The 10,543-nt window shown below is 41.9% G+C and overlaps 1 long non-coding RNA gene across 1 annotated transcript in view; it reads right to left on the reverse strand.

The window, feature by feature from the left end:
* Window positions 1-1,009: 1,009 nt before the first annotated feature.
* The window catches only part of LOC114559237 (uncharacterized), a 32,251-nt gene continuing 22,717 nt past the window's right edge, over window positions 1,010-10,543 (reverse strand). Inside the window, exons 2-3 of the long non-coding RNA XR_003693045.1 lie at window positions 4,391-4,594; window positions 1,010-1,025 (exon numbers count right to left, since the gene is read on the reverse strand). This is a non-coding gene — a long non-coding RNA (uncharacterized LOC114559237). The remainder of the gene's footprint in view (window positions 1,026-4,390; window positions 4,595-10,543) is intronic.

Genomic DNA, 10,543 nt, shown 5'->3' on the forward strand with positions numbered 1-10,543 from the left:
AACACATTTATGTCTTTTGACAAGAGAACGCCCGGCAAATCTTTTGTTACAAACACTGCAGCTGAATTTTCTTTCTCTTGTGTGGACTGCCATGTGTGACCGTAAATTTCCACTCTGTGTAAAAGATTTCTTACAGACTGAGCAGCTGAAAGGTTTTTCTCCAGAATGAGTCATCATGTGGTTCTTCAGGTGTCCACGTTCAGTGAAAGCTTTACCACACTCAGGGCAGCTGAAAGGTTTTTCTCCTGTGTGGATTCTCATGTGGTTCTTCAGGTGTCCATGTTCAGTGAAAGCTTTACCACACTCAGAGCAGCTGAAAGGTTTTTCTCCTGTGTGAGTTCTAATGTGTTTTTGTAAATGTCCACTCTGTGTAAAATATTTCTTACAGACTGAACACCTAAAAGGCTTCTCTCCTGTGTGAGTTATCATGTGTCTCTTTAGGTGTCCACTTTCGGTAAAAGCTTTATCACACTCAGAGCAGCTGAAAGGTTTTTCACCTGTGTGAGTTCTCATGTGTATCTTCAGATATGACTCACGGTTAAAATTTTTCCCACACTCAGAGCAGCTGAATGTTTTCTTACGTCTTGAATCATGTTTCAGAGAGTTTAAAGCTGACTGAGGTTCTCTGGTCTCCTTCCAATCAGCACTGTCACCAGTCTCCGGTTCAGAAGAGTCTCCAGTCTGGTCTTCAGTCTCTGGTTGTAAAAGTGGATGTGAGTTCCTGGCTGGTTCTGGTCCTCCACAGTCCTCTCCATCAGCTTCTGTTTCCATGTGTTGAGTCTGTCTCTGATGAAGTTGTGAGGACTGAACTTTCTCTTTATCATCTTCACTCTTCACAGGGACAGGAGTGAATGGGAACTTGGTGATATCAGCCTCCAGCCCTTGTAGCTGCTCTCCCTCCTGACTGCCCCACAGTTCCTCTTTAATGTGTGGGGGGGGCTCTGGCTCCTCCTGGTCCACACTGGAGCTACACTCCTGCTGCTCAGAGGGAACCTCTTCTTTAACCACCGACTGCCGATGAACATCTGCAGGAAACACAAATTGAGGAAAACTGAGACGTCAGACAAAACCAAGACAACTGCACCATTCAACAACTTGCCTCCGTTTAGGAACAATCCCAACCCCTGACATTTTTATAACAGGAAGGTCTGGAGGTCATTGAAAGCAAACTGTAACCTGGAGAAGGCCTGGCTGGTTTGTGGTGAACAGAATGCTATCACCTGCATACAACTGAGCATTACAACACTGAGCCAGAACATATACAGTACATAATTTCAGGGGATCTAAAACTCAACCATTACGATCAATCAACCATCAACCTTGGGTTGCATCGCCTCGGCCACCAGGTTCATGGTGTTTGTGTCTTTCAAAGAGAGCGGGCTCTGCAAATCAAAAAAAGACAACCTAGGCCAATCGGGTGGAATGCATCAGGATGTGTTTATCCACACTCCCTAAATGTTCCCTACTCCTGCTGATGTGAAGATGGAGGTGCTGAGGGCTCACCGTATAGGACCAGAGCGCAGTACAGGTGGGTACCCACACATTGATCTGCAAGAAGCTACGGTACAAAGACCGTGAGCGGATCTGAAGGCAGCCAGAGGCTCTTAGCTCAAGGTGAACGGCAGAAAAGATGTACATTTATTCAAACCTCTGTTTTTATATATTCAAACGCCATTTTTGGCCAATTTTGACATCCCTAATATAAACCAATGTAACCTTATCAAGCACTTGCCGACAGGGCTACCCTTTAAAATGGTCAGTGCCCCCTGTCACACACCACTTATGTCATATTGTTGTATGCTAATCGATTAGTCTAATTAATTTGCATATTATTCTAAAGATAGTTTTCATTATTACTTGATAAGTATAACAATTAACCCAAAATAAAAATAAAAAAATGTCATTAATATTTTATTATTAATGTTCAAATGACTGTGACCGGCACACACAAGGCCCCTTTCATTTTTCATCTCATCTGATCAATCACATAGAGCTGTCAAAACTGGTCAAAAATGACTTTTAAATGTTCCTTCTAAAAAACACAGAAAAGGTTCAAACTATTGGAATAACTATTTTTGCACATTATGTCCTGTAATAGAAAATCACATATTTGTCTTTTAACATATCTTACTATTGACTTGTGTTTTAAGTTTTTAGCAGCATGACCTCTTTACCCCATCTTATCTATAGCTTATCTTATCTATAATTTTACGCCCCTACCCTGTCTGCCAGCTTGTGAGAGGGTTTTTAAGCAAGTGATTCTTTTGTATCTTCATTAATTCTTCCAGACCTTGTGCTGTGATGTATTGAATGTTTCTTGGAAGAAATAAACTCTTAAAAGACTTTGTTGACCAAAGCTTTATTTCAGATCTCACCTAGAACTTCTACCACAGTCCATAAGAAGGCAAACGTCGAGCAAGATATAGCTAGGCTATATAACTACTTGTGTAGTTATACTTATTGCAACAATAACATGTCTTTTAAAAGATCTATACATATCTACATATTACAAAATAAACTAACATTAATAAACTAATATCCTATATCGTGATGTTTAATATAAAGACCGTAATAGATCTCTCTCTCTCTTTCTCTGCACCACTAAACAATTAGCCCACAAGCAAGCTAGTTAGCTTACCAACACACTGTTGTTAAATGGAAGGAAAGCACATTGCTATTGCCAGATAAGTGACAATTTAGTTTGGCAAATTTTCTGTAAACAGTGTATGATGAAGGCAGTTTGGGTGAGTGAAATTAGCAAGCTAACGTTAGCTAACAAGCCAGCAGCCGGCAGTTCGGTAGTTCCGCTTGGCTCCCACATAGGCAGACTTCTTTGCCGAGAGAACGGATGACACAAAGGAAGAGGCACAGTCTGGTTAGCCATCTCCCGGTTACCTCCGTCTTCCTGGCGGGGAGTGAAGCAGAGGGACCGTAGGCTCTGTATGCTGCTCGAGCAAACACTGTTTGTTGTGGGTATCTTAGCAATGTTATCTGGTTTTTGTACTGCGTGCGCATAACGTACGTTGTACTTTGCCATTGGCTGTAGTCTCTGCGGTATGATAGAAGCAAGGTTATTATAGTTTAGCATTTTTCATTAGTTTTTATTTTTATTTCGTTTTGACTTTTTGTTTTCAAATTCAGTTTAGTTTTAATTAGTTTTTAAAACATCATACAATTTTAGAAATATGTACTCACAATGTATTCAACAATAACACCAGTAAATATAATATACGTATGTTGGGCACAAGTATGTAAACAGTCTACACAAGACGTTGCAGTGAGTGCAAAATGTGTAAGTGACGTGTTCCAGGAAAAACCTAAATAGCCAATAGACTAAAAAAGACAGACATGAAAAGGTGTTTTGAACTTTGGTTTGAGTAAAGTGGCAAACTTTTTGAAGTCAATCGACTCACACAGTTGGGTAGACATCCCAATATCAATCCACATATTAATCCACGCCCCCGCTTGTGGTGTTCCTGCGTATTTACTAACCAGCAGCTATCGGGTCGCCGGTGAAAGCCCTCCTGTAGTGTTCTCTGTCCTGCGGTTGTCTCTGTCATGCTGCCTGGCCCTGTACCCATACCCTGTACCGGGGTTAGCTTCTGTTTCGGGGGAAGGGGGCTTTGCGTTCTCCTTTACCTTGTTAAGGTAAGCTAGGTTAGCCTCCTTGTGTGCGCTTCTCAAACGTACTTTCAAATTCATGAGATTTTTCCCTTTAATAAATCATCCACATATTTTACCACCTTCCACTGCAAGCCACTTGCTTTTATCTGACACAGTCATGATCAAATAGGACTGCCCCTTTTTTCCGACTTTCGGTACCTCTATCATGCCAGGTGACGAGGCGAGGGGCACGGACTATGTTGTGCTCAATTTGACATGGAATGTCGGAATTTCTGGGTTCCCAATCGGAAACTATATATGTCTACGGCATAGACTGAAATGTCAACTCTGAAAGATAGAAAGACATTGACAAAGATGAAAACAGGACACTCGATAATTTTATTTTAGTTAGTTTTGCAAACATACATTACAGTTATGTTTTTTTTGTAATGCCTTGTTTTTATTTTTATTTCAGTTTACAACAATGTTTTTTCCTACCTAGTTTTCGTTCATTTACGTTAACGATCACTGCCGCCGTTGAGGCGTGGATCCGCAGACGTTCCGCAATTGGTGGAAATTGGGGGTTAGAGGCCGTTACATTACAGTTTAGCCGACAAAAGGTAAGCATCATGCAGCGAAGACAGTTACGTTTAGGCACCATTACAACTTGCTAAAAACGACTGATAAGTCGACTAATCCACTGACAGGGGGCAGCCCTAGACTTTTACAGAGTATTTCCCCCTTCCCCTAAAAACACGTTAAATAAACACATCAACGTTGTTCCTACCTTTCTCTTCATCATCTTCCCTCTTCACAGGGACAGGAGTGAATGGGAACTTGGTGATATCAGCCTCTCCCTCCTGACGGCTACACAGTTTCTCCTGTTCCTCTTTAATGTGTGGGGGGGGCTCTGGCTCCTCCTGGTCCACACTGGAGCTACACTCCTGCTGCTCAGGGGGAACCTCTGCTTTTACCAGCAGCTGCTGCACATCTGCAAGAAACAGGGAAACACATTGAGGAAAACTGGGACTACATGCTTCTGCATACGAACTTCCAGAGTGCTCGAGTTGTAAAGACCATGGATGTATTAAGAGAACTGGATACAATGTGCTCGAGTTCTATACATGCGTTAAATAATTCTGGATTTGGCTATTAGTGCAATTTAAAAGATGATGGTTTGAACATGGACAATTTAAGTGATCGTACTGTTAAGTTGATGTACCCCCAAAATAATTATCCGCTGACATATAGACGTTTCTTTTTTGCCATGTAAAGTCTATTGGAAATGTCTTTCTGGGCCAGCTGGTTGTCATAACAAATCCACTGTTGACCGCTAAGCCCATGGTTGCTTCAAGACATGACGCTGTTCCTGGGGGCTTGGTAAAGACTGACAATTGCACCTAAGGCTTATTCTTATTTCATTGTTTGGTATATACAGTGGGGGAAATAAGTATTTGACCCCTTGCTGATTTTGCTGGTTTGCCCACTTACAAAGAATGCAAAAATCTACAATTTTAATCATATGTACATTCTAACAGTGAAAGACAGAATCCCAAAGAAAATTCCAGAAAATCACATCATATGAATTTATTAAAATTGATAATCATCTGATGAGGAAAAACAAGTATTTGACCCCCTGGACAAACAGCATGTTAATATTTTGTAGAAAAGCCATTATTGGCCAGCACAGATGTCAAATGGTTTGGTTGGTGACAAGGTTTGTGCACATTTCGGCAGGGATGTTGGCCCACTCCTCCCTGCAGACAGCCTCCAAATCATTCAGGTTCCGAGGTTGTCGCCTGGCAACTCGAATTTTAAGCTCCCTCCAAAGATTTTCAATCGGATTCAGGTCTGGAGACTGGCTAGGCCACTCCAGAACCTTGATGTGCTTCTTCTTCAGCCACTCTTTTGTTGCTTTGGCGGTGTGCTTAGGGTCGTTGTCGTGCTGAAACACCCATCCTCGACCCATCTTCAGCTCTCTCACTGAGGGAAGGAGATGTCGGTCCAGAATTCCACGATACATGGCCCCGTCCATCCTCCCCTCAATACGATGGAGTTGTCCCGTCCCCTTGGCTGAAAAGCACCCCCAAAGCATGATGTTGCCACCACCATGCTTGACGGTGGGGATGGTGTTCTTTGGGTTGTACTCGGTGTTCTTTGCCCTCCAAACACGATGAGTTGAGTTGAGGCCAAAAGTTCTATTTTGGTCTCATCTGACCACATCACCTTCTTCCAGGCCTCTTCTGAGTCGTCCAGGTGGTGAATGGCGAACTTCATGCGGGCCTGTACATGTTTCTTCTTGAGCAGGGGGACCTTGCGTGCGCTGCAGGATTTCAATCCATGACGGGCGTGAGTGTGTTACCAACCGTTTCTTTTGTAACTGTGGTCCCAGCTGCTTTCAGTTGATTCATCAGTTCCCCCCCCTTGTGGTTTTGGGATGATTCCTCACCGTTCGCATGATCAGGGACACCCCACGAGGCAAGATCTTGTGTGGAGGCCCAGACCGAGGGAGGTTGGCGGTGGTGTGGTGCTTCTTCCATTTCCTGATAACTGCACCGACAGTTGATCTTTTCTCTCAAGTTGCTTTCCGATTCTCTTGTAGCCCATCCCAGCCTTGTGCAGATCAACAATCTTGTCCCTGATGTCCGTAGAAAGCTCTTTGGTCTTGCCCATGGTGGTGATGTTGGATGCTGGTTGTTTGGGTGTTGACAGGTGTCTTTTATACAGGTAACGAGGTGAGGCAGGTATATTTGATGTAGATAATTGGTTCGGATTGGGGCTGTGTCTTAAAGAAAGACTAACTGGCTTGTAGGAGCCAGAATACTTGCTGTTTGTCCAGGGGGTCAAATACTTGTTTTTCCTCATCAGATGGTTATCAATTTTAATAAATTCATATGATGTGATTTTCTGGAATTTTCTTTGGGATTCTGTCTTTCACTGTTAGAATGTACATATGATTACAATTGTAGATTTTTCCATTCTTTGTAAGTGGGCAAACCTGCAAAATCAGCAAGTGGTCAAATACTTATTTCCCCCACTGTAACTGGTTTGAATCCTACTTAAAGAACAGGGACTACTTTGTGTCTATAGAGAAACATCTGAAATGCTAAGTTATCCAAGGCTCCATTCTGGGGCCTCTTCTGTTTAACATGCTTCCAGTGGTTCAGATTATGGACAACAAAAAGAATGACGATATTATGCAGACACACATTTACATAAGCACATCACCAGGGGGCTATGGTTTAATACAAAAACTCAGGAAGTGCATTGAACAAATCAACGATTAGCCCCCAGCGTTCAATGTTAAGGTTTTTTTCCCTTGTCCGGTTGGGCAAGTGAAAACTTTTGACTTGTCCCCACACAAAAACATTTGAAAACAAGTTTGAAAAACCTGTCAAAAACATAAATAGAAAACATCAGTGTGGGTCAGTGGAGAGGGTTGAGGGGGTGCAGTTGGTTGTGGGATGTCAGAGTAGGAGCAGGTGAGGGGTGTGAATGTGGGCTTATCCATCTTGCAGTAAAACACTGCACTTTTGAATTCTGGGACAAACCAAAGACCAATCGATTGGTAGAAGATTCGGGTGAATTTCAGTTGACTGATACTTTCTTTGGTTGAATACAGCCCTTATGTACATAGTAATTTAATGTTTAAGTCTGTCTTTGTTCAACTTTGTTGTCCTTAAACAGAATCCGATTCATTGTACATGTTTAGATACTTGACCATTAAACAGGCCTGTAACAATTATTAAATTATTGATAACCGCAATTTTTTTGTTTAACCGCAATTAAAGGGGTTCCTCATTTCCTCCGAGAACATCCCCGAGCTGTGTCAGGCGGCTCTCCTCCCAACGAGCATCAACACAGTTTACGGCCCCACTGACGCATACTATCACTGGACAACTAACAACAATCACCATTTTGTCCAAATGGCCTTTCTATCCATTTTATTTCTATGCAAGGACACCACGAAGACTCCAGAGACTGTTGATGTTCACTCCATGCAGATTTATTGGTTAGATTTTAACAAACAAACCGAGCTGTCTCGGACACATCAACTGACCACTGGCGATGGTCGAATAGACAACTGAATCTAAGTTTCATACAACTCTGTTCTTATACAGCAATGTGGGCGGTGTCGGTTGGACACATTCATGCCCACAGTTAGCTCATGTTTGTTACATTCCTTAGATGGACCTGAAGTGGTGATATTTTTACTTCTAACAGTCCTCTCATCTTCCTTTTAAGTACACCTAGGTCGTTGTGACCCAGACAATAACTACTAACGTACATTCTAGTCAACAGATGGTTTACTTCAAATGACTTTACTTTATTTAATCCTGGAGGGTACTCAGCACGTCCTGGTGTACAACACCGGTCATATCAAACGATTATATTTCTTTACTTTATTAGCTTTACCACGGTCTAATTAGTGGCAGAGGAGACACTATACATTACTCATTTTGGTGTCACTGATCATATTAATATTGAAACATGGCAATGCACAAGTGAGTTTTTATAGTTTCATACAGATCCTAATATGTCCAGCTCAGCTTTGCTTCAAAGAGAAAACTCCTCTGCTCCCTGACAGGAAACACCTTGCTAGGCTAACTTCCCGATGCTACCTCCATCACATCTCCCTTGGCTAAACTAAAGATAGCTTTCAACCTGCACTTCCTGTCTCCCTGACACAGAGAGAAAAGTCTCCTCTTAAACATAATACACAAAATTAAAACATGAACCCAATGTGTACTGAATAAACTCATATATTGACACATGATTAATAGTGAATCTTGCTAAACACACATTACTTAGAAAGAAGTGAATACAGTGGGTACGGAAAGTATTCAGACCCCTTTCATTTTTCACTCTTTGTTTCATTGCAGCAATTTACTAAAATCAAAACAGTTCATTTTATTTCTCATTAATGTACAATCAGCACCCCATCTTGACAGAAAAAAAACAGAAATGTAGAAATGTTTGCAAATTTATTAAAAAAGAAAAACTGAAATTTCACATGGTCATAAGTATTCGGACCCTTTGCTGTGACACTCATATTTAACTCACAAGCTGTCCATTTCTTCTGATCCTCCTTGAGACGGTTCTACTCCTTTATTGGAGTCCTGCTGTGTTTAATTAAACGGATTGACTTGATTAGGAAAGGAACACACCTGTCTATATAAGACCTTACAGCTCACAGTGCATGTCAGAGCAAATGAGAATCATGAGGTTGAAGGAACTGCCCAAGGAGCTCAGAGACAGAATTGTGGCAAGGCACAGATCTGGCCAAGGTGACAAAAGAATTTCTGCAGCACTCAAGGTTCCTGAGAGCACAGTGGCCTCCATAATCTTTAAATGGAAGAAGTTTGGGACAACCAGAACTCTTCCTAGACCTGGCCGTCCAGCCGAACTGAGCAATCATGGGAGAAGAGCCTTGGTGAGAGAGGTAAAGAAGAACCTAAAGATCAGTGTGGCTGAGCTCCAGAGATGCAGTAGGAAGAGGGGAGAAAGTTCCACAAAGTCAACTATCCCTGCAGCCCTCCACCAGTCAGGGCTTTATGGCAGAGTGGCCCGATGGAAGCCTCTCCTCACTGCATGTGATATTTCAGCTTTTCTTTTTTAATAAATTTGAACTTGAACTTTTTTGATTTTAGCAAATGGCTGCAATGAAACAAAGCGTGAAAAATGTAAAGGGGTCTGAATACTTTCCGTACCCACTGTATATGTGTGGGCCCTATAAAATATCAGGTGGTTACATTTGTCTGATTTCTTGATAATATGACATTAGAAGACAAAACAATATCTGATAAAAATTTAAAATTGAATATTTTCCTACCACACAATATGTCTTCTATCTAGATACATAACAATTTTTCTTTGCTACTTGAGAAGCTTTGCTTGGACTTAAAGGCACAAACATTATTCCATGTCCCCAGTCTCAGGTTCAGAAGAGTCTCCAGTCTCTGGGTGTAAAAGTGGATGTGAGTACCTGGCTGGTTCTGGTCCTCCACAGTCCTCTCCATCAGCTTCTGTTTCCTTCTGACCAACACATTTATGTTTTTTGACATGAGAACGCTGGAAAAATCTTTTGTTACAAACACTGCAGCTGAATCTTCTATCTCCTGTGTGGACTGCCATGTGTGACCGTAAATGTCCACTCTGTGTAAAAGATGTATTACAAACTGAGCAGCTGAAAGGTTTTTCTCCTGTGTGGGTTCTCATGTGTATCTTTAAAGCTCCACTGTGTGTCAAAGATTTCTTACAGACTGAGCAGCTGAAAGGTTTTTCTCCAGAATGAGTCATCATGTGGGTCTTCAGGGTTCCACGTACAGTGAAAGCTCTACCACACTCAGAGCAGCTGAAAGGTTTTTCTCCTGTGTGGATTCTCATGTGTTTTTTTAAACTTCCACTCTGTGTAAAAGATTTATTACAAATTAAACAGCTGAAAGATTTATCTCCTGTGTGAGTACTCCTGTGTGACTGTAAATGTCCACATTGTGTAAAAGACGTATTACACACTGAGCAGCTAAAAGGCTTCTCTCCTGTGTGGATTCTCACGTGTTGTTGTAAATATCCACTATGTGTAAAAGATTGCTTGCAGACTGAGCAGCTAAAAGGTTTTTCTCCTGTGTGAGTCCTCATGTGTTTCTTCAGATCTGACTTGAAGCCAAATCTTTTCCCACACTCAGAGCAGCTAAATGTTTTCTTACGTCTTGAATCACGTTCAGAGTTTAAAGCTGACTGAGGTTCTCTGGTCTCCTTCCAATCGACACTGTCATCAGTCTCAGGTTCAGAAGAGTTTCCAGTCTGGTCTTCAGTCTCTGGTTGTAAAAGTGGATGCGAGTTCCTGGCTGGTTCTGGACCTCCACAGTCCTCTCCATCAGCTTCTGTTTCCATGTGTTGAGTCTGTCTCTGATGAAGCTGTGAGGACTGAGCTTCCTCT

The sequence above is a fragment of the Perca flavescens genome, chromosome 7, assembly GCF_004354835.1.
Source record: "Perca flavescens isolate YP-PL-M2 chromosome 7, PFLA_1.0, whole genome shotgun sequence".
NCBI classification, from domain to species: domain Eukaryota; kingdom Metazoa; phylum Chordata; class Actinopteri; order Perciformes; family Percidae; genus Perca; species Perca flavescens.